We start from the raw sequence: 26,974 nt of genomic DNA on the forward strand, positions 1-26,974 counted from the left end.
TTCCATTTCATAGATAACTTAATAGCTAGTAACCAAAAAAGATCTTAGGGCTCAACTACTAATCACTACAGGATTACATTGTGCCCACCCAGATAATCCAGAATAATCTACCTTTCTCAAAATCCTTAATTTAATCATTCTTGCAAAATCCCTTTTCCCATGTAAATTAACATATACACAGGGTTTGGAGATGAGGGCACAAACATTTTTGGGTGTCCATTATTCTCCCTACCACATTAACTATTTCAGATATCATATTGAAATCTTTTTTGGGTTTTCCAGTACAGCATATGCCCATGAAGTGTAGGGAGGAATTCAATGCAAAAGACATGTGTTCTAAACCTGTATATTTGAATGTAAGGAGATAGCTTAAACTTGACTCAAATTACAAAGGAGCACAAAGGCTCATTTTTAATGAAAATCCATGTTACATTTAACATCATACACACAGACAAAGTTTAAGAAATGCCATAAAACTGGAGTAGCTATTACGGTCCTATAATAGATGTCAGCATAAATTTTATTTTAAATGTGGGGCAAGGCAGAATAAGCTACTTAGGCTGTGAGGGACTTAGAAAGAAGTAACAGCAGAAGAGGATAATTGTGTTCCAATAATTATAGATCATCTACAGAGAGACCTAGTCTAGGAATTGAAAATAAAAATTATAAACATATTTGAATAATAACCAACTGTTTTGCTTTACAACCCTACCTCTCTCTTATCCAAAACTCACTTACAATCTAACTAAGAATACACTGGATGAGATTTAGTGATCAATATAAATGATTCCAATATTTTCCACCACATCTCAAGAATTAATAAATGATTCTAATCAAAGGGAGGAGTCTATTCTTAAAGTACTATGCTTAAAAATAAAATTTCACAGTCTCTTTTTACCCTTTTCTTCCTGATGTAGTAAAATTCTATCTGTGCTTCAACCCATCAATTTATGCTAAGAAGAAGTGCACATGAGCAAATCTGAGATAGCAAATCCTTTCTCTGTGTTAATAGGTATATTTTTCTCTACAAAAGTAATATATGCTGTTACACTTGACACTCTTCTTCACTGTTTAGCAGTCAAGATAAAAAGAGCTCATAATTTTGCATACAACTTGTAATGGTTCATTTAATTTTGGTTTTCATTCTAAGACAATTTCCTATTAAAAATATTCAGAGTAATGAGGGTTTCAAAGGATGTCTGTGACTACTGAAATTCAAATGACTTCATTTCAAAAATTTTAATTTAAATAAATATAACTGCTTTATACTCCTTGGCAAATATTTTCATGCATAATACTTTTGATAAAGATGAAAATATACACATAAGAACAGAAGGATAAAACTAAGTCCTAATTAAAACTTGCCAGTATGATTGACTCTTTTGGATAATACTCAGATTTTTACAATTAACCCCAGTAGTCTCATTGAAGAATGTTCTAACAGAATTGTTCCAACAGAAGTACAGGTGTTTGGGCTTTATGTAGGAGGTGGGAGATTAGTGAGTATAAACCGCCTAGAATGGCTTAAGTAAAAATATACTTAGGCATTATGGTACGTGCGTGTGTGTGTGAGTGTGTGTGTAGATTTTATGCCTGGAAATGGATTGTGGAGTGCTTCCCTGGATCACTTTAAACTATTACTTCCCTAGATTACTGTTTTGCTGTGCAAAGCAGCACCTGAGTTTTACCCCTATTTAAGCTCCAAGTAGATAGGGGTCATTTGTACTATATCTTATTGCTCAAATGGACTACATTTAGCAAAAGTGCAAGAACAACATATCTACAGAATTCTCTTAACTCAAATAAAGGTTAATTTCAATAGAACGTCATTGATGAGTACTACTGATTTTTAAATAATGTTTGTCAGAAAAGTAGAAAGTGGGAGCCAGTTTGCCTATCCTTGATGTCAACCAGTGAAGGGTGTGTGAATCAAAAGAATATAACAATTTTATCAAAATTATATCTTTGGCTCTAATACAGACATATGGGAGTATAGGATTGAGCCAAACTAATCCGTCTCAGTTTCCCTATGTATAAAATAATGATGTTGCAAAGGATGAGGATAAAAATCATAGCTGGAGTGGTATGTTGACTATGAATAGAATAATTTTCATACTTCTTTGTCATCATTAAAATAGCTGCAGGGGTTAATTATTAATACTTAAATAATTTTAATTCATAGAATAAACTATACTTAATATTTCTGTTGTTCTCATGAAAGCCAAAACACAAATTAATGTCCCTAACATTGCCATCACAACTGGCAGATGCAAGCATGCAGTGGTGACAGTGTACTTTGCTTTAACATTTACATTGTTACAACATTTTAGTTGTAAAAACAAGTAATGACAAGAGCAGTTCATTAATATATTCCATCTTCATGTGATAATGCAACACTTAACATTCTATCTGAATGTCTACAGAATGTCAAAATAAATAAATTGCCCCTAGTTAGCATAGTCATGTTATATTTATCACTGAAACAAGAGGAAGGACGTTGAATGCTATGACACTCTGCAAATTAAAGTTATTTATTTATCTTGGAATGGCTCTACTGTCTAAGATATAATTGGAGGTTTATGACTGGACAATAGAATTGTCCAATCCATTGCCTGTGCTGACATAGAAAACCTTTTTTAAAGTCTCATTTTTATGTTTTACCTCATTTCAGTTCTCGAAAAGAAAGAAAAAGTCTCCTTCTAAATATCTCAGAGATTAATAAGGATGGGACACTGCTAAATTGTCTGCAATATGGCAAAACAGGCTGTGACAGAGGGATATGGAAAGTTGAATGAAATACATGAAGGAGTGGTCAGTCTTACATGGGGAAGAGTGATATGTGATGGGTTTCCAAGGAAAGATGCTCAACCCAGATCTTGAATTCTGAGTGGAAGTCTCCAGATAGCCTGATGAGCAAAACCACTTTGAATGAGTGTGGCACTTATACAAAGAAAGTTGCCAGATGATGTTTACCAAAAAAAAGTTGAGATGAAATAAAGAAAAAAAAATGAATGCAATTTAGTAGTGCCAAAAAAATAAATCATACTCTTACATATACATATCTTATGTAAAAATATATAATATGATATATATGTGTATATATATGTGTGCTTATACATATAGATATATACATATTATATATGCATATATATATACATATATACGTATATATACATACATATAACTGTTTTGAAAGACTAAATAGTTTCATGTGATTAGAGCTCAATATATATGTATACCTAGGGGAAAAAGGAGGTAGGAGATTAATCTGGAAGATGACAAAGTGAGATTCAAGTTTGAAATTTTTATTGCCTTGAAGAAGATAACACTGGCTGGTGGCATATTTATTTTATAATGTTTTTTTCATTTTTCTATATTTGAATTTATAGTTTTATTACTGTCATTGATTTCTTATGCATTTTACTCATATTATTGTATTAAAGTTTATTTCTTTATATAATTCTATTATTTAGTGCATGCTATTTCAAGAGGATTTTACATATGAGTAAAATGAGGGCCAGAGAGGTTATATAACTTATCTATGTACAGGTGCTCTACCTACAACTAAAATTAGAACCAAAATGATTACCCACTTTTCTAGAAATCTGTACTACTTCGCACTGGTGGTAGTTTAAAACAAACAAACAAACAAACAAACAAACAAACAAACAAACAAAAAGTAAGCCTACTCACCTTCTTCTACACATTTTTAATCAATTTTACCATTATTTACATAATTACCTAAGTCACAAATCTGGGAGGCATATTTCATCACTCACTTTCCTATATCACCTCCATCACCAATCCAAGCAACATATTATAAATTATCAAATTCTGGCTCATATATAGAGAAGATATCTCAATATTCCCTCTCCATTCCATTATGCTCACGTGCATTCAATACTTCTATTGATACCATAATATCCTTTTTAATCTCTGTACTTCTAGATTCACTTCCCCTCCTTGCAACATACTTTCATCAGAATGATCTTTTATAATGATAATCTAGTTGTGAAGTACCCGTATGTTGGTCAGCATTACTATAAGCATCAATATTGGATTATATATATGTGTTCCTCAATATAACCTTATTAAGCCTTTGTATCTTGGAATAAACAAACAATTCTGCTCAGAACACTGGGGCACCTTAAACCCTTTCATGACTATCTGGACATATCCTCGCTTGCATTTATTGATTTTAAGGAATAAAAACTAACTAGTGATGGCTTAATAAAATCATTTTCTTATTTCATATAGCAAGGAAACTAAAGGAATATCTTTACAGGTTTGGCGTTGCAACGGAACAATGTCAGCAGGGGCCCAGACACCTTAAATTTTACTACCTCACTATCTTCAACAGATTGCCTTTTCATTAACAACTTTAGCCTCAAATTCACAAATTGGCTGCATTAAATCCAAGCATCACATTCTCTCACCAATATTCCTAGTGGAAGAAGGAAACAGGGGCAAAAAGCTTTTTTGCCACAAGAGGCATGGAGCGAAATACTGTCAAGTATCCCTGCAGTGTTGCTTTTCCAGTGGCCATACCTTCTTAGAGCCATGGACATGGATACTACAGAATTACTTGGACATAAAATCTGGAAAAGGGAATGGGGATGTCATAACTAGCTGAAACAAATGATTAATCTCTTACTGTAGTATACATTGATATTTGAATAAAAGGAAGATGTATGAACATTAAAGAAGGGAAACAGGAAGAGACTGTAAGATGCTTATGAGATTTGAAATTGCATTCTTGTAAGTGGATGTGAGAGAGAAGAGAGAACATTAACTATAAAGAAATAATATCCCAGATTTTTCCAATATAGTAAAATCTTGGTTTGTGAGCATAATTCATTCAGGAAACATGCTTATAATCCAAAGCGCCTGTATGTCAAAGCAAATTTCAAGAACCATTGGTTCACTTGTGACCATTGTGACATTTGGCATCATGTACTACTCATATTTCAAGACATCACTCGTTTATCAAGTTAAAATTTATTAGAAATGTTTGCTTGTCTTGGGGAACCCTTGCAGAGCAAGTTACAACTGTGAGTAATTGATACACAGCATCAAATCCATAGATTCAGCAATATAGCTGGCTATCAACTGAAGCTGAATAAATAAATACATACACCTAGGCACACAGTAAAACTGTCTAAAATCTAACACCAAAAATTTCAATTAAAAGCAGACCGAGAATAAAAACCACATTACATTAGAAGTAACAACAATACTGAAAACTGACTTATAAAGGGATAAATCACAGAAAAATGTCATATCTTAAGATGTTGAAATAAAAAAAAACTACTAGTCTTCCATTATGTACCTTCAAAATAATCCTTTAAACTTAAGATAAATAAAAGATAAATTAAGATAAATATAAAATTAAATAAGATAAATTAATTAGATAAATTAAATTAGATAAATTAAATTAGATAAATTATATTAAAATTAAATTAAAATTAAAAATTAGATAAATATATTAAGATAAATATAAAATAAAATTTTGTATTTCTACAAAATTAGTGTGATATAATTCATCATAACTCTCTTTTGAAGCAAAATAAATACAAAATAGAGTTCCTTAAACAAAAGGAAATGATTCCAGACCGAGGAAGAGAATGGAAGAAGGAAAAATGGGAAAAAATGTGGATCAAGATGAATAATTATTGACTTAAAAATGCAGTAAAAATATATTTTAGAACTTCAATTACATGTAGACCTAAAATACACGGCAAGAATAGCAAAAATGGAGAGAAGGTGAGAGACACGAATAAGTACTATTCTTTTAACTGGAAAGTGGTAAAAGTAACAATACATATTAGGTGGCCACAATATCAAGGATAAATGAATGTATTATTATTTAGGATAACAACTTAAGAGGAAAAAAACACATTAACAAGCCAATAGAGAATGAAGATTGAAATAATAAAAAATGTATACAATTAATCCAAATAATATAAGAAATGAGGAAACAAAGAAACAAGACATTAAAACAGAACATAAATAATTGCATAGTTAATCTAAATATTAATATGTAAGTAATTACATTAAAAGTAAATAAAAAATACTTCAATTTAAGGATTATGTCTCAGAGTCTTTACACATGTAGGTTTACTAAATTTTACTTCTCTTACAAATCTCAGCCTTTACATTCCCCACATACACTATTACGGGCATGTGTTGAAGTCCTAACTCCCAATACCTCAGATATGACTGTAATTGGAGATGAGACCTGTAAGGAATTAAGGTTAAAAGAGATCACTTTGGTGGGCTTTAATCCAATCTAACTGGCGTCCTTGTAAGCAGAAGAAATTTGGACATAACAATGAGACACCAAGAAAGTGCATAGACAGAGGAAAGACCAAGTGGAAGGTACTGTGAGAAGACCTTAAGGGGAGAGGCCACAGAAGAAATCAAACCATGCTGTCACCTGATATTGGACTTCTAGACTCCTGAATTGTGACAAATACATTTGTATTGTTAAGTCATCCAATTTATGGTATTTTGTTATGTCAGTCTTATAGCACTAATCTAAGTACCCAAGAAGAACTCTCTCTCTCTCTCTCTCTTTTTCCTTTAACCTCCAAAAATGGATTCTCTGCCATTCTTTTATGAATTGCATACTTTTTCCTTTACACAATAGTTTTTTTTTGTTGTTGTTGTTTTAAATTTAGGTCCCTTTTTCATGAATCACATAGTAAATATGTATTTTAGAACAACGTATTTACATGATTATTACATATTTATTTATCAACAATATATTCTTTATCTGATTCTTGAATATCACTTTATCAATGCTACATGTATGATAAAAGCTCAATAATATTTGCTAAATGAATTAATGTATCCCCATGCTTCAGTATTAACAGCAGAATTTTAAAACCTGAAAACAGTAAAAACAGTTAACATTACTACAATATTGAATACTAAACAGGGTTTGAGACACAACCTGTAATTTTTTTGGTAGTTACAGAAGTTTAAATGTTATCTATTAGAGATGTTAGTCAATAATGATTTTTAATTGTTACACAGTACCATAAATCACATTGTACAGTCCTGTATCTTCATTATCAATAATCTTGGCCAGTGTTGGTATCATCCTTTAAAAAACTCAAAGATCTTGCAGGTATGGCTCTCACAATAGTCTTATGAAAAACACAGAGACCTGACTCTCTCCATTTTGAGATTAGGAAAAAAAAACAACTGCAAATAAGAAAGGTTTGGAGTCTTGGGCGCCTGGGTGGCGCAGTCGGTTAAGCGTCCGACTTCAGCCAGGTCACGATCTCGCGGTCCGTGAGTTCGAGCCCCGCGTCAGGCTCTGGGCTGATGGCTCGGAGCCTGGAGCCTGTTTCCGATTCTGTGTCTCCCTCTCTCTCTGCCCCTCCCCCGTTCATGCTCTGTCTCTCTCTGTCCCAAAAATAAATAAAAAACGTTTGAAAAAAAAAATTAAAAAAAAAAAAAAAAGAAAGGTTTGGAGTCTTGGTCAATGTCAAAGAGCTAATTGGTAACATAATTGTCCCAAGAATACTGATCATCTGATTACTAATGTCTTCCATCCTCACTTTTCTTTAATCAATTTCTCATGCTGGAAAATAAGAACTAAAGTTGAATTAATTGGAAGGGAATGCTAAATATTCCAAATGATATTTCCATTACAATATTTTGCTTTGCCAATAAATAACTGAAATGCTGGGGACTTGGATGCTTTGTCCTTCTTAGGATGCAATCCTAAATTCAAGCAATGTATTTCTCTGATTCAACCTGTTGGAATATCACTTAAGTTACCTATATTTGTATTTGATAAAGTCTGCATATACTATTTGCGGATACTATTTTTGATAATAAAATTTAACATAAATTCTGAATGCAGATATATGGCTTCTAGTTACCTGCCCCCCAAATACCTTCTCTGAGCTGAGCCTCTGCATTTAGGCACTCACTACACAGAGAAATGAGTCTATTGTTTATGACACTTATTTTAGTCATTTTTACTTTTTAAATAGTTTTAATTACAATTTGCTTATATATTTCTCACAGAAATAATCCCAAAGCTTTTTTTTAAATAACTTTTTTTGAGTTCTAAAGTTGTGAAAGAGTTAATTACTTTATAGGGATATTACAGTGACTCTATGGATTCTTTTTTCCTGTGTAGATTAATAGACCATGTCTGTTAAGATTCTAAAAGGGCCAATTTTTGGTGAGCGAAAACAATGTAAATGTAATTTAAATTTTACAGAAGTTTAAGAAATGGTATCTCCACCAACACTGCACTTATATCTTGTTTAGAGACAGGATGCTTATTTACATTTTGGTTTGTCTTCATATTTGCTAACTGATTATATTTTGTCTTAAGGAATGGAAATTTTAGAAACCGAGAAATACTATAATTTTAGTTATTGTAGCAGTCTTCAGTATACTTGTTTGAAAGGAAGAAGTATGCAGTATTGGCAATAGTTTAAATGGTTTTTTAAAAAATGTTTTATAGAGGGGCATATATGAGAAATCAGATTTCAGCTAGAAACCTAGGTTTCGGCATATACAACTAACTAGAGCCTGTCATGCAAACATTGATTTAAATAATCGCTGACTCATTGCCACATCTTTAATATGAAGGGGAATGACACAAGAAGAGCTACGTAGTGGCATATAGTCAATCTGTCAACAGAGCAGTCTAAACTCCTAGAATGTTGCTACTTTGAGGTGCATTGATATCATGTAGATCCCCATCTATACTCACCCGTCATGCATATAGAAAAAAAGAAGCCGTTAGCTAAGTCGCTGATTTGTTCCAACAGCTAAAATAGCAGCAGTGTCTAATCTCAAAGCCACATCTCTATGCCTATTGATTTCCATTTCATCTCATTATACTCTAATGACTCCCAATAACTTGGTATTAGTTTGTTCTTAGTCTAACATCTCAGAAAACATTAAAATACTTGCATTTTATGTCTTAAGTTATCACCTCATTTAAAGTATTATAATCTAAATCAATCTTGGGATATAGTGTTCTTGATCATGGTTTCCTGGCAAAGGCAGAAAAAGCAGAGGTCACACAGTCAGAAGGTGGGAAAGTGGCACCTTTGGGCAATGCCAGATCATCTCTGCTTTGATCACATGGGTGGTCTACAGGGTTATAAGGAAGCTGAGGGAAAAAACAAAACAAAGCCAAAAAACAAAAACAAAAACAAAAAACAAAAAACAGGCATAGGGAACAATTTATCTTTTCACTCAGTTTGAATGAGTCCCTGCATGGAAAGGGTTTTTAATCACCACGTCTGAATGAATAGTGAAGGTAGCATCTGTGTTAAAGCTGAACAAAAAATATACTGGGAACATGAATGGCTCTTTTTTCTCATGCAGCTAGGTTTAGATGTATTTTTACTGGAATTTCCCCTCCCCCATCTAGTTAATATCCTCAATCATTGCTTAGTTCATTGATCTATTTGGTAGAAAGTAGAGGCAGAAGACAGTATTCAGTCTGATTCAAAGAGCAGAGCCCATGTAGTGATATCTGAAAATCATATTACACTCAGTAGCTCCACATCTTTCAAAATAGCCTTTTAAAGGAAAGTTAAGAAAATCAGGAACTAACACTTTTTCCAATGTTCACTAGATGTTAACATTTTCAATTTGCCACCTTTTTCACAGAACTCCTTTTCAGAGAACAACACCATTGCCCCAGCAGTAGAAGAGGACTTGCCATTTTAAAGACTAAACACTATTATGGGTCATTTCAAATTTTTTGATATATAACCTCTTTGTGTGTAACAGGAAGACCACCAGGGTGGTGTTATGTCTATTTCTCTGTTCTGTAAACAGTACTACAATTCAAAATGCAATTATTTAGGCAACATAAAAATTCTTACACAAATGATTACTTTATTTTTCATAGTAACTCTGGGGGTAGGTGGGGAGGAAATCTAACCTCTACACAGAAATACAGAAAGACAGAAGAGTTTACTGATTTTCTCCAGGATAAGATATTGAGTCTAATGTCTCCAAGTACATTGTTTTTGGCTAAAATTACAAGTGTCATTATGGCCTGATAATTCTCTGAACTCCTCCCCCTTCTTTCTAATCCTCTCCTTATATTGCTCCTGCTCTCACTATTAAGAGTTGACTTCCATGGGGCTCCTGGGTGGCTCAGTCAGTCAAGTGTCCAACTTGGCTCAAGTCATGATCTTGCAGTTCACGAGTTTGAGCCCCGCGTCGGGCTCTGTGCTGACAGCTCAGAGCCTGGAGCCTGCTTCTGGTTCTGTGTCTCCCTCTCTCTCTGCCCCTCCCCCTCTTGTGCTCTCGCTCTCTCTCTCTCTCAAAAAATAAAAAAAATAAAATAAATAAAAATATTACAGTCAGCTTCCTTAGAGTAAAGAAATGCATTTTACAGAAGCTTTTATGGACCAACATTTGAATAAAAGAGGTATGTTACTTTTATGGGAAAGCAATCCCATATTTTTATAAACTTTTTGCCCCAAATTTCCTTTTAATCTATGATAAACATGGCATTCTTCTTCTCAGGTAGGAGACCTATACTTCCTGACTCTATATATTCCCTCCTGTGTCTGGGGGGTAGGGGGACAGTCTGGATATGTGTTTTAATATCACAATGCCTTCAAGCTTGAATTTTCATGATTTCTTTATCTCCTTTTCTGATTAGCTACGAAACTCTAAATACTTACTCTGCATAATGCTAGCTTAGTTTGTGAAATAAGCTGTTTTACACACAGTTAAAGCAACTTAATTTCAGCATTACTGACTTACAGAAGTACCGTTATTCCAAGTAAATATAATTTTTAATTTCTATTCTTCACAGGGTACTACCAGTTACAACAGTTTACAACTCACAGTCTCATGGAATTTGTCAGTTTTCTTTCTAATAGGGCTGGCCAAAACAAGATCGGCCCATGTCCATATGTAATGTCTTTCAACTGTTGCATTTTTCTCCAACAAAGACATTTATACCCGCTTTATTGCTGAAAATAAAATGAAATGTCACTCAATTTCCAAAGACACAGTGGTAATTTGTAAATGAAAAACAGCAGCATTTTTGTGAATTTATTCTGAAATATTTGCTAAATATCTAAAAAAAAAATAGATCGAATATCCTATACATTGGAAATTTGATTTTAGCTATGTCATGAGATTTCTCACAATTGCTTTCAGCATTTTTTATAGTCAGTGAATGTTTGAAGTTGTGTACCCCCAGTAGTTTAAGCTACGTTAAGTCATTGGTAGTCATGGGTAAGCACTTGCTCCACAAATAAAATACATCATCTCTTCATGTCTTCATCCTCATATCTGCATTTTTTTGTCCCAAACATGAAAACCATCTTACTTAATAACCTTAATACAGATCGATTTAGACTTACAAATACCTGTTCCTACAAATACAGTACCATCATAATCGTAACATAAAATTCTATTAGTAGAGTCAAGCTGACAAAGACCTCAATGTTTTTCTATTAAGAGCAGGTTTGGAAGTACCAGTTATGTAAGTTTGGATGAGATACTTCCTCAAAACACTCAGTGAAACTAGTTTCTAGACTAGCAAGGAACATTTTGCCTATACTATTACATAAATCCTGTGGAAGTTCACAAGATCCCAGAGATATCATTCTCAGATCTGTAATGAAGAAACCAGCTTAATCAACATTTACAAATATGTAAATATTTTGAAAATTGATACAAATTATCGTTTTAATGAGTAACAATTTTCCCTCAAGCATTGATGGAAAATTCTCTTTGTTATGAAATGAAATTGCTCCTAACCTACATAGTAATACCTAATAACAGACCAGGGGTTTTCATTGTAATGTATGGATGACCTCCATACTTCCTACTGAATAATTAATTTACTGTAACAGATAAATTTCTAGCAACTGGATTCACTGAATTTTTATAGTTTCCTGTAACTGCAAAAAAAGCTTTGATAATACTTCATTAAAATTCGCAATATTAGAGCAAAATATGCTATTCTTAAATGCCCTGTACATGGGTGGCCAATGGAGGTAAAGAAGTAAGCCTCAGAAACCTGTTTATACTATTTTATACATCTTTTTTCTTCTGTGGGCAATAGATTGCATGCATATGCAATACAGTCTATAACTCTATAGATCATATAAACCATTTTAATCTTGGTTCTATGCTAATTTTAGACGGCTAATATTTTTAAATCACATTTTATTTTTATACTGTTTTTATTTTATTTTATTTTTTAAGTAATCTCTATCCCTAATGTGGGGCTCAAACTCATGACCCCAAGATCAACAGTTGCATGCTCTACCGACTGAGCCAATCTGGCACCCCTAAATCACATTTTAGAATTATACTGTCCTAAATTATTATTGGTGCTTCTGAGAGTGAGCATATCAACTCTGTAAGGTTTACAGACTCTTCTATATTCTGACTAGCATAGAGTAGCCCATCAACTTTAATGGACAAAAGTATCCTAAGGCAGCAAAATTTGTATATGTATCCAAAAGATTTTTTAATTTAATTTAAATTTCACTTTAATTTATTTTAATATCCTGAAAACAGTACAAATACAAAGATATATTCAAATGGATAGCATACACTCACTGGCTAAAATCAATTTTAAAATGTCCTCACCACAGCATTCTGCTTTTTCCCTCTTTTTCATTTTTTAAATTTAGGTCTAACAAAGAGAAAATAAAATGCAGTTCTTAAATGACCTATTTTATGAGGTTTGAAAACTGAATGTACCATTCTCCCCTCCTGTTATGTTATGAATTAGGACCCCTCCCTCAAATCATAGTGTCAAGTCCTAATTCACAGTTTGAGTGTATTTGGAAATAGGGCCTTGCAGAAGGCAATTAAGATTGGATGAGGTCAGTAGGGTGGAGCTCTAATCCAATAGGATGGGGTCTTCATAAAGAGAAGAGACACCAGGGACACACAAGAGAAAAAGTAGATATGAGGACTCAGCAAGAGGGTGGCCATCTGCAAGCTAAGGAGAGAGGCCTCAGGACAAAGTGAAACTGTTGGCACCTTGATCTCAGACTTCCAATCTCCAGCAACACGGAGAAATTTTAATTGTGGCGTTTAAGTCATCTCATGTGTGTTGTTTTGCTATGGCCCAAACAGACTACAAAGACACTTCATAGAACATTTCATATACCCAGAAAGTTACCTTCTTGCTCTTTCAGGGAGTATTTCCCTCTCCCTGCTTCCCCTCTTCCCCCTCACCAAATGCCATATATTTCCATTGCCATAACTTCTTTTCAACTACATAGTATTTGTATTCCATAGGAATCCTCAGTTTGTACATTCTTGTGTCTGGATTTTTAATTTCTGTTTGTTTCCTTAAAATAATGCTTTGACATTCATTGATTTTGCTGTGTGCAGTAGTACTTTGTTCCTCTGTTACCATACTGCCTCTTTAAATCTAAATTGATATAATATATTTGGTATCTAATGTTTTAGATCTATAAAATAAGGAGGTAGAACCAGATGTCTTTTGAACATTAAAATTCTGAATTTTTAGCTTTCAAAATGTATTGCCATTATCCACTTTGCTTCCTTTTGCTTTTGATATCATCAATCATTGAAGAGGTTGACATACTTTGAAAAGATATAAGGATCTGGAGGGCTAGAAGAGTGCTTTCAGAAAAGGTAAGGGACTTGGGGAGATACAATGTAAAATTCAGTTTAGGGTTTATAAGTGAAATAAGGAGCAGAACTTAAAATTAGACTTAAGGCAGAAATAAATGGGTAAATGTTAAATTATTTACTATGACTCGTTAATGAATTTATCCATGCTATCTATGACTTTGAGAAGAAAATAGTATGTTAACTATACAGTAGAATTGAAAAAATATACTTCTATTAAAATAATGCTAAGGTAAAAATTAATGTTAAGGCAACAAAAAAAATTGATGTGACACAAATTCTACATTAAAAAAAAGAGATTCTACATTTATTCTTTGTCAACCATAGTCCATAGGAACATAAATTATCAATATAAGAATACATTAAATATAATTGCCATGATAATAGAAAGAAAATAATTCAATTCTATCTGGAGCCATCAGGATCACTGCTAGCATATAATTTCTTTAAAAATTGTTTTAATGTTTATGTTTTGAGAGAGAGAGACAGAGTGCAAGCGGGAGAGGGACAGAGAGGGCGACACAGAATTGGAAGCAGACTGCAGGCTCTGAGCTGTCAGCACACTTAACCGACTGAGCCACTCAGGCACCCCTAGCATACAATTTCCTATACATGTTTTAACGTATAACAATTTGGATGATTCCTCAAAATATTTGCACTTATATACTAACAAGATTTATTAGTGATTATAAGTAGATAAATAGATGGAAAAGATATACGGGCAGAGAGAAAGATGAATAGAGAGTAATACTAACAAGTAAGGATTTTAATAAAATTATATACCTTACTATGCTTATAATATAAATCTTGATTAATACCTAATATACGTGGAGATGAAAAGACTTATAATATTGAAGAAATAAAGATAAAGAGAACTTACTCTCATAAAATAAAATCATATTAGTTTTCATGGCATCTAAAATATTTTAATGGGTTTCAACATGTTTTTCACATGTATCTGTAGTTATTATTTATTTTTACCATTAAAACATTATTAAGTCCACACTTTATGTTATTGAATTGCATTTTCTTAATATAAAGCATTAGGAACAAAAATTTTAAAGAAAAAATCTACAATAAATTTTTTTCCTGTATAATTGTCTCACATTAACATTTTCCCATATGTTCATATCTTTGTTCCTTAATATAATCCAGAAATTCTGCATCTGGAAAATGATAATTCCCAGATCCACATTTCAAAGCAAAGGAAATTAAGGTGCTAATTGCAGAAATCTAATTTCAGGGAGTACAGTTATCACCATACATTTAGAAATGCAAACATCACATAAAGAGGAAATATCACTAGATTTCATTTAGGAATAAAACCATTCTGTATAGAAATCTTTTTTTTGTTTGTTTTTCGTTTTCCTTCTATTTGCCTTGAGATTCCCTAAAAAAAATATTATTGGGCAGTGTTATTGTACTTTTAACTCACTAAGTGGGCATCAATGATGGACAAGTGAAATCGAGTATGGAAGGAGGGCATTACATGGATTCATTATTGATATGAACATATCTAAATTTATCTGATGGCTTGATCTGGAGGTATTGTACTTTAAGAAGCCACAGATATTCCTTACCAAGACAATCCTACAAAGCAAAGAAGGAGGAAATATTTATTCGCCTGCCTATTTCTTCCATTGTTCAAAACTTTTCCCTATAGGGATAACTCCCCTGGACTTGCGTATTGTGCATGTGTGAGTACGTGCTGAGACTTACTGTAGTAATGCCAGCAGGGAGGGTTAGGGGCATGATGTGAGGGGAAGACACGTCACACATGTGTTAGGTTGGCACAGCACACACAGAATTGGCTGCTATAATGACCCAGAGACACTGCTGCTACCAAAGACAAAGGTGGCCCCGAGGATCTGAGACGGTGCCTATGAGGGGTCTGATAAACTAAGTGATTAAAAAAAATTCTGGTTGTTTCCTCAAAGTATAATGGGTGTATTTTACAGGAACAATCTTGATTGCAAGAAATTTGAGTAAAGTTATAATTTTATTAACAAAGCAGGATAGCATAAAAATTTCATAATGTATTAAATCCAAATGTTAGAATCCTTTAGCTTTTGCTTTGACATATAAAGAGTTTGGAAGCTCTCACTCCCATCCCCATAACAAACAAACAAGCAAGCAAGCAAACAAAGCTGAACACATTGAAAATCAACAACTTTTTTTTAGATCTATCAGAGAATTGAGGTCACCGAGCAAACTACTATCTTGAAAACTGGGAGACAGATAAAACAATCACAGCTTACTGGGAGTAGAAACTCAGGAGCAAAAATCCACTCCTATATCCAGTACTAGCAGGTACACTTAACCCATAATTGACAAATTTTGGATTCTCAGTGTAGGTTAGTTTGAGAATTAAAAACTCTAAGGGGCCGTCTTAGAGGAAGCCCCACACTCTCATTAATGCCACCACTAAGAGCCCTATCAGGTTCTCATAATAAAGATTGGAGAACAATTCCCTCATGCTTGCCATAGGGAGTGGGAAAAGGTAACCATTTTTTGAGGTTTTATTTTTAAGTTCTCTCTACACCCAATATGGGGTTCAAACTCACTACCCAAGATCAAGAGTCACATGTTCCACTGACTAACCCAGCCAGACACCCCAGTAACCATTTTGAAATAATCATGGAGCTTTCTGTTTTACAGCTGCCTTCAAAGGAAACTACTTTGCCAAAGCCTAACTAAGGTAGAGAAAAGGAAATACATAAGTCTATCCCCCTCTAGTCTTCCTGTATCACCTACATTGAAGATGGGGACTTATGAAGGTCATAGCCCAGGAATACAGGCCCATTAAAAGATTGAGGCCAAATTACAGGAACACAGAACACTTCCCTTTCATCACCTCTCACCAAAATACCATCAAGCATCCTGGAAAGTAACAGAGGACTGAAGATGGAAGAACTGCAAGGCTCAGATTATACTTAAGAAGGAATTTCTAGTAAAAGCTAAAGACTATTGGGATAACAACAACAAAAGACCACTAGAAGAAATTGAAGCCTCGAACATATACACCTAGAGAAAACAGTAAACACAGTGTACCTCCTAGGCAAATTTCCATAAATTCTCATACTGAAGACCTATTTACTTTAGTTCCTCTGACCAAATACATACTTTCTGGCCTTCAAAATAATAATAACTGTGATGACAACAACAACAAGGCATTCTAAAATGCAAAAAAATCTCTGAAGACACAAAGCAAGCAACAAAACTAGATTCAGATACAACATAGATTTTGGAATGACTACAGCAGTGATTTAAAATAACAATATATAATATACTAAAAGCATTTAACAGAAAATGTGGACAACATATGAGAACATATGGGCAATATAAACTGGCAGATTGAAACTCTAAGAAAGAATCAAAAGGAAATGCTAAAAATATAAATAAAAATAAACAAGGTAAAGGAAATGAAGAATGTCTTTGATAGGCTCACCAACAGAATAAGCATGTCAGAGAAAAGAATCAGTGACTTGAAAGATATGTCAATGGACAAATCCCAAACTAAAATGCAAAGAGAAAAAATAAAACACAAAACAAACAAAATACCACCAAAGGAGAGGGGCAAAAAGCAGAAGAAATATTTCAAGTAATAATGGCTGAGAGTTTTCCAAAATTAATGACAGATACGAAACCACAAATCATAGAACCACAGATAAGCACAGATTAATTGAAACACAGTCATTTTTAAAAAGCTACATATAGACATATGAAATTTGCAGAAAATCAAAGAAAAAAAGTAAATGTTGAAAGAAGCCAGAGAGTAAAAAAGCAAAGCAAAACAGAACAAAACATAAGTACCTAACCTACAAAGAAACAAAAGAATTTCATCGATTTCTGTCAGAAATTCTGTAAGCAGGAAGAGAGTAGAATTAAGTATCTAAATTGTTGAAAGCAAAATCCAAAAACCTAGAATTCTAAATTCAGTGAAACAGTCTTCCAAAGTGAAGAAGACAAGAATACTCTGCTATGGAAGGAACTGTATTCCTCCAAATTTAGTATGTTGAAACCTTAATCTCTAATGTGATGATATTTGGGGATGGGGCCCTTGACATGCAATTTGGTTTAAATAAGGTCATGTGGAAAGGGCTTTAATGATGGGATTAGCCCTTGTAAAAAGAAACACAAGAGTGCTTGCTTCCCCTCTTTCTCTCACTCCACTCATATGTACCCAGGAAAGGGAATGTGAGGACAAAGCTGGAAATAGACGTCTGCAACCTGAGGAGAAAGTCTTCACCAGATGCCAATCCTGCTGCTACCTTGATCTTGGACTGCTTACCTCCATATTATATTTATAGTAGTAAATTCTGCATCCAATGTGGGGCTCATACTCATGACCCTGAGATCAAGAGTCGTTTGCTCTACCAATTGAGCCAGGCAGGCGCCACCCGCCCTACATTGAGTATTTTTTAACAGTTCTATGCTCACATTTTGATAATTTAGATGAAATGAATTGACCTCTTGAAAAACAATGTATCAAAACTCAAGTGATCAGAAATGGATACTCTGAATAGTCCCATATATATTTAAGAAAATTTTCAACCACATGATTAGATGGTTTCTAAGGCTAACTCTATCTAACATTTAATGAAGAATTTACAACAATATTTTCTGGAAAACAGAAAGACTACTTCCTAACTCATTCTATTAAGCCACCATTTCTCCTATATAAATACCAGATAAAGAAACTAGCAGAAAGGAAAACTACAGATCAATATATTTCATAAACATAGATTTGAAAATCTTCAATAAAATTTAGCAAATTTAATATATTTGAATATATTAAAACAATTACACACCAAGACCAAAATGAGTTCATCCTACTTTGGTGTTTGACATTCAAAAGTTAACATTCAAAAATCAATGAAATACTGGTAAGCCTAGCCAGAGCAATTGGGCAAGAAAAAGAAATCCAAGATATCCAAATTGGAAAGGAGAAGGGAAAATTAACTCTATTCAGAGATGGCATGTTCTTATATATAGAAAGCCCTAAAGACTCCACAAAGAAAACAAAACAAAAATCCTGTGAGTATAACCCAGTTTAATAAAATTAGAGGATATAAAATGAACATTAAAAAATCAGTTTCACTTCTATATATCACCAACAAAATATCTGAGAAGGAATTCCAGAAAATAATTCTTTTCACAATATTATTTAGAAAAATAATAATATACTTGTGAATAAATGTAACCAAGGAGGTGAAAGAGTTATACAGGGAAAACAAACAAACTATAAGATGTTGAAAGAAAGAACTTTTTTTAATGTTTATTTATTCTTGAAGGACAGAGAGAGTTTGAGTGGGGGAGGGGCAGAGAGAGAGGAAGACACAGAATTCAAAGCAAGCTCCAGGCTCTGAGCCATCAGCACAGAGTCTGGTGCAGGGCTCAAACTCATGAACTGTGAGATCACGACCTGAGTGAAGTCAGATGCCCAACTGACTGAGCCATCCAGGTGCCCCTGAAAGAATAAAGATACAATTAAATGGAAAGGGATCCCATGTTCATGGATTAGGTGACTTGATACCATTAAAATGTCTATACTACCAAAAATGACTTACAGGTTCAATGCAATCCATATCATATTTCAATGGCATTTTTTTACAGAAATATAAAGACATTCTAAAATCCATATGGAACTACAAAAGACCCCAAATAGCTGAAGCAATTTTGAACAAGAAGAACAAAGTTAGAGGCATCATGTTTCTTGATTTTAAAATAAATCACAAAGCTACAGTAATCAAAACCCTATGGCACTGATATATACATAGACATATAGACTAATGTAACAGAACAGATAGCACAGAAATAAATCCATACACAATATGGTAAAATAATATTTGATAAGGGTGCCAAGAAAACACAATGGACAAAGAATAGTCACTTCAACACATAATGTTGGGAAAACCAGTTATCCACATCAAAAGTATGGAACTGTATTTCTGTCTTAGCATATACATGAAAAAATAGTTCAGAATGAATTAGTGACTTAAATGCAAGATTGTAAACTATAAAACTCCTCATTGAAGGTTCAGGAAGAACAAAACTTATTGACATTTATCTTAGCAATAATTTCTTGGACTCAACACCAAAAACACAGAAAACAAAAGCAAAAAAAATCGATAAAAGGATTTGTATCAAACTAAAAAGCTTCTCTATGGCAAAGGAAACAATCAACAAAATGAAAAGACAACTACGGAATAGGAGAAAATATTTGTAAACCATATATGTTAAAATGAGTTGATACCCAATATAAATATATATATATGTATATATATATATGTGTGTGTGTGTGTATATATATACACATATATATGTATATATGTGTATATATATACACACACATATATATATATACATATATATATGTATGTATATGTATATATGTATATGTATATATGTATGTGTGTATATATGTATATATGTATATGTATATATGTTTGTGTGTATATATATATACACATATATATGTATATATATATATGTGTATATATATACACAGAACTCCTATAATTTAATAGAAGAAGAAGAAGAAGCAGAAGCAGGAGGAAGAGGAGGATGAGGAGAGAGGAAGGAAGGAAGGAAGGAAACAACCTGATTACAAAAATAAATAGACTTTTCTTCAGAAAATAAAATAGACTTTTCTGCAAAGAATACATACAAATGTCCAACAGGTTTATGAAAATGTGCTCAACATCACTAAGCTTCAAGGAAATGCAAATCAAAACCATGGTGAGATGTCACATCACACCTATTAGGATGACTATTATGAAAACAAAACAAAACAAAACAAAACAAAACAACAAAAGGCAAGTATTTGGAGAAAATAGCAACCTCATGCATTGTTAGTAGAAACAAATGGTGCAACCACTATGGAAAGCAGTGGGTAGTTCTCTCAAAAAATTTAAAAATGAACTATCATAAAATCCAGCATTTCTACATCTAGGTATATATCCAAAAGAACTAAAACTGGGATCTCAAGGAAAGATCTACACTACCATGTTCATTGCAGAATTTTCACAATAACCAAGGTATGGAAGTAACCTAAATGTCTATCAACAGGGAATGGATAAAGAATGGTATATACACAATGAAATATCATTCAGCCTTAAGAAAAAGAGAAATCCTTACATTTGCAACAACATGGGTCAGCCTGAAGGGTCTTATGTGAAATAAGCCAGACACAGAAAAGCAAAAACTACATACTATTATTTATATGATGAATCTGAAATAGACTAATATACGAAGAGAGTAGAATGTGGGTTCCCAGGAGTTAGGGAAAGGTGAAATATGGAAGTATTAATCATATAGTACAAAGTTTCAATTAGTCAAGATGATTAAAATCTAGAGATCCACTGTATAGCATAGCATACATAATTAATATTGTATTATATTCTTTTTTAAAATTTATTTATTTATTTACTTATTTAGAGAGAAGGGGAGAGGCAGAGAGAGAGGGAGAGGAAGAAAATTCCAATTAGGCTCTGTACTACTAGTACAGAGCCCAATGTGGGACTCAAACTCATGAACCATGAGATAATTACCCGAACTGAAACCAAGAGCCGGATGCTAAACTGACTGAGCCACCCAGGACCCCCTGTACTGTACTCTTAAAAATTGGCTAAGAAGGTTGATTGTACATTAAACATTACTGTTACTCAAACACACAAAATATAATGAATAAAGAGGGCAGAGGAAACTTTTGGAGGTGATGGATAGGTTTATGGCATAGATAGTGATGAAGGCTTCACAGATGTATGCTTAAACATTTAATTTTATACATCAAGTATGTATAGCTCTTGCTATGACAGTCATACCTCAAAAAAGTGGTTTTAAAAGAAAAAGAAAATCAAGGGAGCCTGGGTGGCTCAGTCAGTTAAGCGTCCGACTTCAGCTCAGGTCATGATCTTGCGGTTTGTGGGTTCAGGCCCCGCGTTGGGCTCTGTGCTGATATCTCAGAGCCTGGAGCCTGCTTCAGATTCTGTGTCTCCCCTTCTCTCTCTGCCCCTCCCATGCTCATGCTCTGTCTCTCTCTGTTTCTCAATGATAAATAAACGTAAAAAAAAAAAAAAGTTAAAAAAAAAAAAGAAAAAGAAAATCAATTAGTCCACCTTACAACAGGTTAAAGAAGAAAAATCATCATCTTAATTGCTGCAGAAAAAAACATTTAACAAAACCCAATTATCTCTCATGACAAAAACACAGCAAAGTAGGAATAGAGAGGCAAACTTCCTCAGCTCAAGGATATTTACCAAATTCCCAAAAGACATTAAATTTAATACTGAGAAACTGGTTGATTTCTTCTTAAGACTGGGGACAGACAAGAATTTCTTCCCAAAAAACAAAACAAAACAAAACAAAACAAAACAAAACAAAACACAAAAAACCCATGAATTTCTCCTCCTGCTCCCCCTATTGAACATTATAGTGGAAATCCTAGCTAGTAAAATAAGGAAATAAAAGGAATACAGATTATAAGGAAGAAATAAAACTGCATTCAAAGTTGACATGATTGTCTATATGGGATTATAGAATTATAATCCAAAGTTAGAAATAAAACTGGAGTTCATATTAATATAAATAAATGATTGAAAAAATTAAAATGAAAAAGAAGAGACAAATCTCACATATTGGAGACACCCATAAATTGTATAGATACTCTACCCTAAAAGAAAAGAACCATAAGTCCCCACTCATTGAGTATGTACTGTGCATGGGAACTTCTTTTCATAGAATTCAGTTTGGAAAGAGGAGGAAATAAAAAACCGTGTAACATCATTATGGAGAAACTTGGTAAAAACTACTTCAACCACATGATCTAGGTCAACATCAATCATCTTAAAACATGTAGATAGTATTTATCCTTATTACAAAATGATGAAAAAAGCAGTTTACCTGTGTGATCTTTCTCCTAAAACCCTATAAGACCAATCTAATCATGAGAAAGAGCTCATACAATAGTAACAAATTTAATTAACTCCATTAAATATTTTAATATTTTATTATTTTTATTAAAGAGTATGATAAAGTATATTAAAAAGTCTAAAACTAAGGAGAACACGTTATGGTTAATGACGAGCTAAATATAGTATTTTGTGATATTCAATTTAACTGTTTTCACTTAAATTCAGTAGCAGAACTCTAAACTGAATCTAATCCAGTGTGTGACATTTATTCCAATTCATTTATAAATAGAAAACATTAAATTGATTGAAATCAAGTAAAACAATTTTGACAGGTCTTGATGAAGTTTTTGTCAGCTTTCATTCCAATGCATTTAAACTTAGAATATCAAAAGAAACTGTAAATCTAAGTGAAATCATAATTGGTGTGAATACCAACAGGAAGAAAATGGTAAATTTAATTCATGCCCAAATGAAACCATTTCAGAGCACCCAACATGCACCATACAGTATGAGATTGAGTAAAAAGTCTTTGAAATTCAGACTATTACATAGTAAATTATTTAAAATATCTTCATTAAGAATTTCTGTTTTTAAATGCTCTATTTAAACACACTTCAGGTAGAGTTTTTGTTTTGTTTTGTTTTGTTTCTTTTTAAAAAGAGTAAAGTTAATTTCTTAAAATTTTTTAACATTTATTTATTTTTGAGAGAGAGAGAGAGAGAGGAGAGAGAGAGATAGAGAGATAGAGAGAGAGAACAAGCATGGGTCGGGGGCAGAGAGAGTGGGAGACAGAATCCGAAGCTGTCAGCACAGAGCCCCATGTAGGGCTCGAACTCCTGAGCTGTGAGATCATGACCTGAACCAAAGCTGGATGCTTAACCAACTGACTGAGCCACCCAGGCATCACCACGTTTTAAAAATTTTTTTGAGCCAAGTTAATTTCTTTAGATTAAAAAGGAAAATAAATTGAAAAAAGGTGATAAGGAGATTCTTTACATTGCTTAAGGGAACTATAATCAGCAATTATAAGAGCACCTGCTTAGTACAAGCCTTTCAACACAAATATTAGAGTAATAAAGAAATTTAATCAGGTATAATCATTCCTCTTTTTTAATCCTTATTTAAAACCATGGTATTCTCCATGTGTAAATTAAGAAAGATAGGTTTTTGGGGAGCAAAAATGTGTGATTTCCTTTTTATTTATTTATTTTTTAAAATTGTTTTAGTGTTCTTATTTATTTTTGAAGGAGAGAGAGAGACAGAGCATGAGCGGGGGAGGGGCAGAGAGAGAGAGACACACAGAATCTGAAGCAAGCTCCAGGCTCTGAGCTGTCAGCACAGAGCCCAACATGGGGCTCGAATTCACAAACTGTGAGATCATGACCTGAGCCGAAGCTGGACGCTCAACCGACTGAGCCACCCAGGCACCCCATGTGATTTCCTTCTTAAACAGAGGCTATGGATAAACAAAATCCAAATTCCAAAATCTAGCTCAACTTGAGCAAGAAATTAGTGGAGGGAGGGAAAGGAGACAACAATGATAAACTTCAGAACTAAAAGAGAGAGCACCTCTACATTTCCTGTAGATACTAATAGAATAATAAGATGACATTATGAATAATTTTATGCCAATAAATTCAACAGTTAAAATGCTGTTAGGCTGAAAAATTAATGTTAAAATACCAACCCCCTAGCACCTGAGATGTGACCTGATTTGAGAATAGGGCAATTGTAAACACAATTAGTAAAGAGGAAGTTACATTGTAGTGATGCAGGCCCTTAGTCCAATATAACCGGTTTCCGATATAAAAAGAATGTCACGTGAGAAGAAAGAGACATGTACAAAGGAAAGATGATGTAAAAATACAGGGAGAAGTTCCACACTAGTAGTGATTATCTACAGGACAGGAAGAGCTTGGAATAGATCCTCTCCAAGAACCCTCAGAAGGAATGAACACTGCCAGCACTTTTAACTGGGACCTGTAGTCCTCAGAACTGTAAAATAACAAATGTCTATTGTCTAAACCACCCAGATATGGTGCTTTGTTATAGCAGCCCTAGCAAATTAATACAGATGAAATGAACACATTCCTTCAAAGGTACAAGTTACCAAGACTGGCACAAGAAAATATGCAAAAAAAATGCAATAACAATTAAATTTTTAAATTCAGAATTAAGACATTATACAAAGACTCAAAGACCAAGAGCAGATGATTCCTGGTGAAGGCTATTATTTAAGGAAAAAAGTATATCAAAGCTGTATATTCTTTTTCAGAAAACAGAGAAGGTTAATGCATTCCCCAACTCATGTTGAAAGAGTGCTACAGAAAGAAAGAAAGTTATACTGATGTCAAAATCAGAACAGAAGGTCATTGGAAAAAAAATATGGGGAAATGTCTCATGCAAATGAAACAAAAATCCTTGACAAAATTTAAAAAATGAAGTCCAACAATACAACAAAAGATGTTGAATCATTATAGGAATTTAATGGTGGTTTAATGTCTGAAATGAACAACTTTAAAGAAAAAAAAATACACAAACAGAAATTTATAAAAGAAGAAAAAACTGCAATAAGGGAAATCAGGCAAAAGCAGGTTCTTTGAAAGGGATGACATCTTGGGGCCCCTGGGTGGCTCAGTCGGTTGAGTGTCTGACTTCGGCTCAGGTCATGATCTCACAGCTTGTGGGTTCGAGCCCCGCCTTGGGCTCTGTGCTGACAGCTCAGAGCCTGGAGCCTGTTCCAAATTCTGTGTCTCCCTCTATCTCTGTCCCTGTCCCACTCATGCCCTGTCTCTCTCTCTCTCTCTCTGTCAAAAGTAAATAAACATTAAAAAAAAAGGGATGACATCTTTAAAAGTTTACAAAATTGATAAAGTATTAGCAAAACTTACAAAGTAAAATTTTAAAAAAGAGACATTACCAATATTAAAAATAAAATATTGGACTTCACTACAAACATTACAAGAATATTAAATACATATTATAAATAATTTTGGAATAATATTTTTAAAAAGTTAGATGATTTGAACCACTTATTTGATATAATCTAAATTAAATCACAACACAAGTAGAATATTACAAATATAATTCTATATCTTTTAAATAAATATGATAAATATGAATATTGGAAAGAAAGAAAACTTGCTCTTTTTAAGGTGGCATGGTTGCATAACTAGAAAATACAAAAGAAGGTACAAAATATTCACAAGATACAGAAAAATATGAAATATGGCTAAGATTTTCTTATACCAGAATACAGTATTTTTATTGAAATCTCCCAAGCAACTCCTATTTAAGTTTGTGTGTACATATATGTTCTTTCTTTGTGTGTGTATATAAATCAATAAACTATGACTATATATGAAAATGCAAAGGCAAAGCACAGCCAAGATTATCTTAAGAAGAATAAATTTGGAGTATTTTACCACTAAATTTTTAACGCTATTCTATATAGCAGTCATTAGTAATGAGCTATTAGCCCAAGGACAGGCAAACATATTGATCACCAGAAGAGAGGTATAGAAATGAATTCTCATATGACAAAGTACTTAATTTTTAACAGCTTATTGAGGCATACTTGATATATACAAAATATTGCACATATTTAATCTATACAATTTGATGTTTGCCTGTGAAACCATCATTTGCAATCAACTAATAAATATATCCAATACCTCCAACAGTTTCCTTCTGATCCTGTGTGTATGTGTGTGTGTGTGTTAAAGACAATTAACATGAGATGTATTTCAACAAAATTTTAAGTCTACAGTACTTAAACTGTATGCACTATGCTGTACAGAGATCTCTAGAACTTACTCATCTTGCATAACTGAAACTTTATACAATTGTGCAACAACTCCCCATTTTCCCTTCTCCCTGACTCTGGAATCTCCATTCTGTAGTCTGCTTCTATAAGGTTGACAATTTTAGAGCCCTCATGTAAGAGGAATCATGAAGTATTTGCCCTTTTGTGACTCATTTCACTTAGCATAATGTCTACCAGGTCCTTTGCAAATGGTATGATTTCCTTCCCTTTTAAGGCTTACTGGTATTCTATTCTATACAACATTTTCTTTATCTGTTCATCTGTAGATAGACATTTCATTTGTGTCTATATCTTGACTACTGTTAATGCTGCAATGAACGTGCAGTTGCAGCTATCATTTTAAGATTCTGATTTTGACGATTTTCAATATATACCCAGATGTGGGGATGCTGATTATAAGGTAGTTGTAATTTTAATTTTTGAGGGACTTCCAAACTGTTTTCCATAATAGCTGCACCAGTTTACATCCCCAACAACAGTGGGAAAGAGTTCAATTTCTCCATATTCTCACTGACACTTTTCTGTTGTTTGTTGAGAGTAGTCATCTGAACAGGTGTGATGTGGCATCTCATTGTGGTTTTGATTTGCATGTCCTTGA

This window comes from Neofelis nebulosa, chromosome 4, assembly GCF_028018385.1.
Source record: "Neofelis nebulosa isolate mNeoNeb1 chromosome 4, mNeoNeb1.pri, whole genome shotgun sequence".
Taxonomy (NCBI): Eukaryota; Metazoa; Chordata; class Mammalia; order Carnivora; family Felidae; genus Neofelis; species Neofelis nebulosa.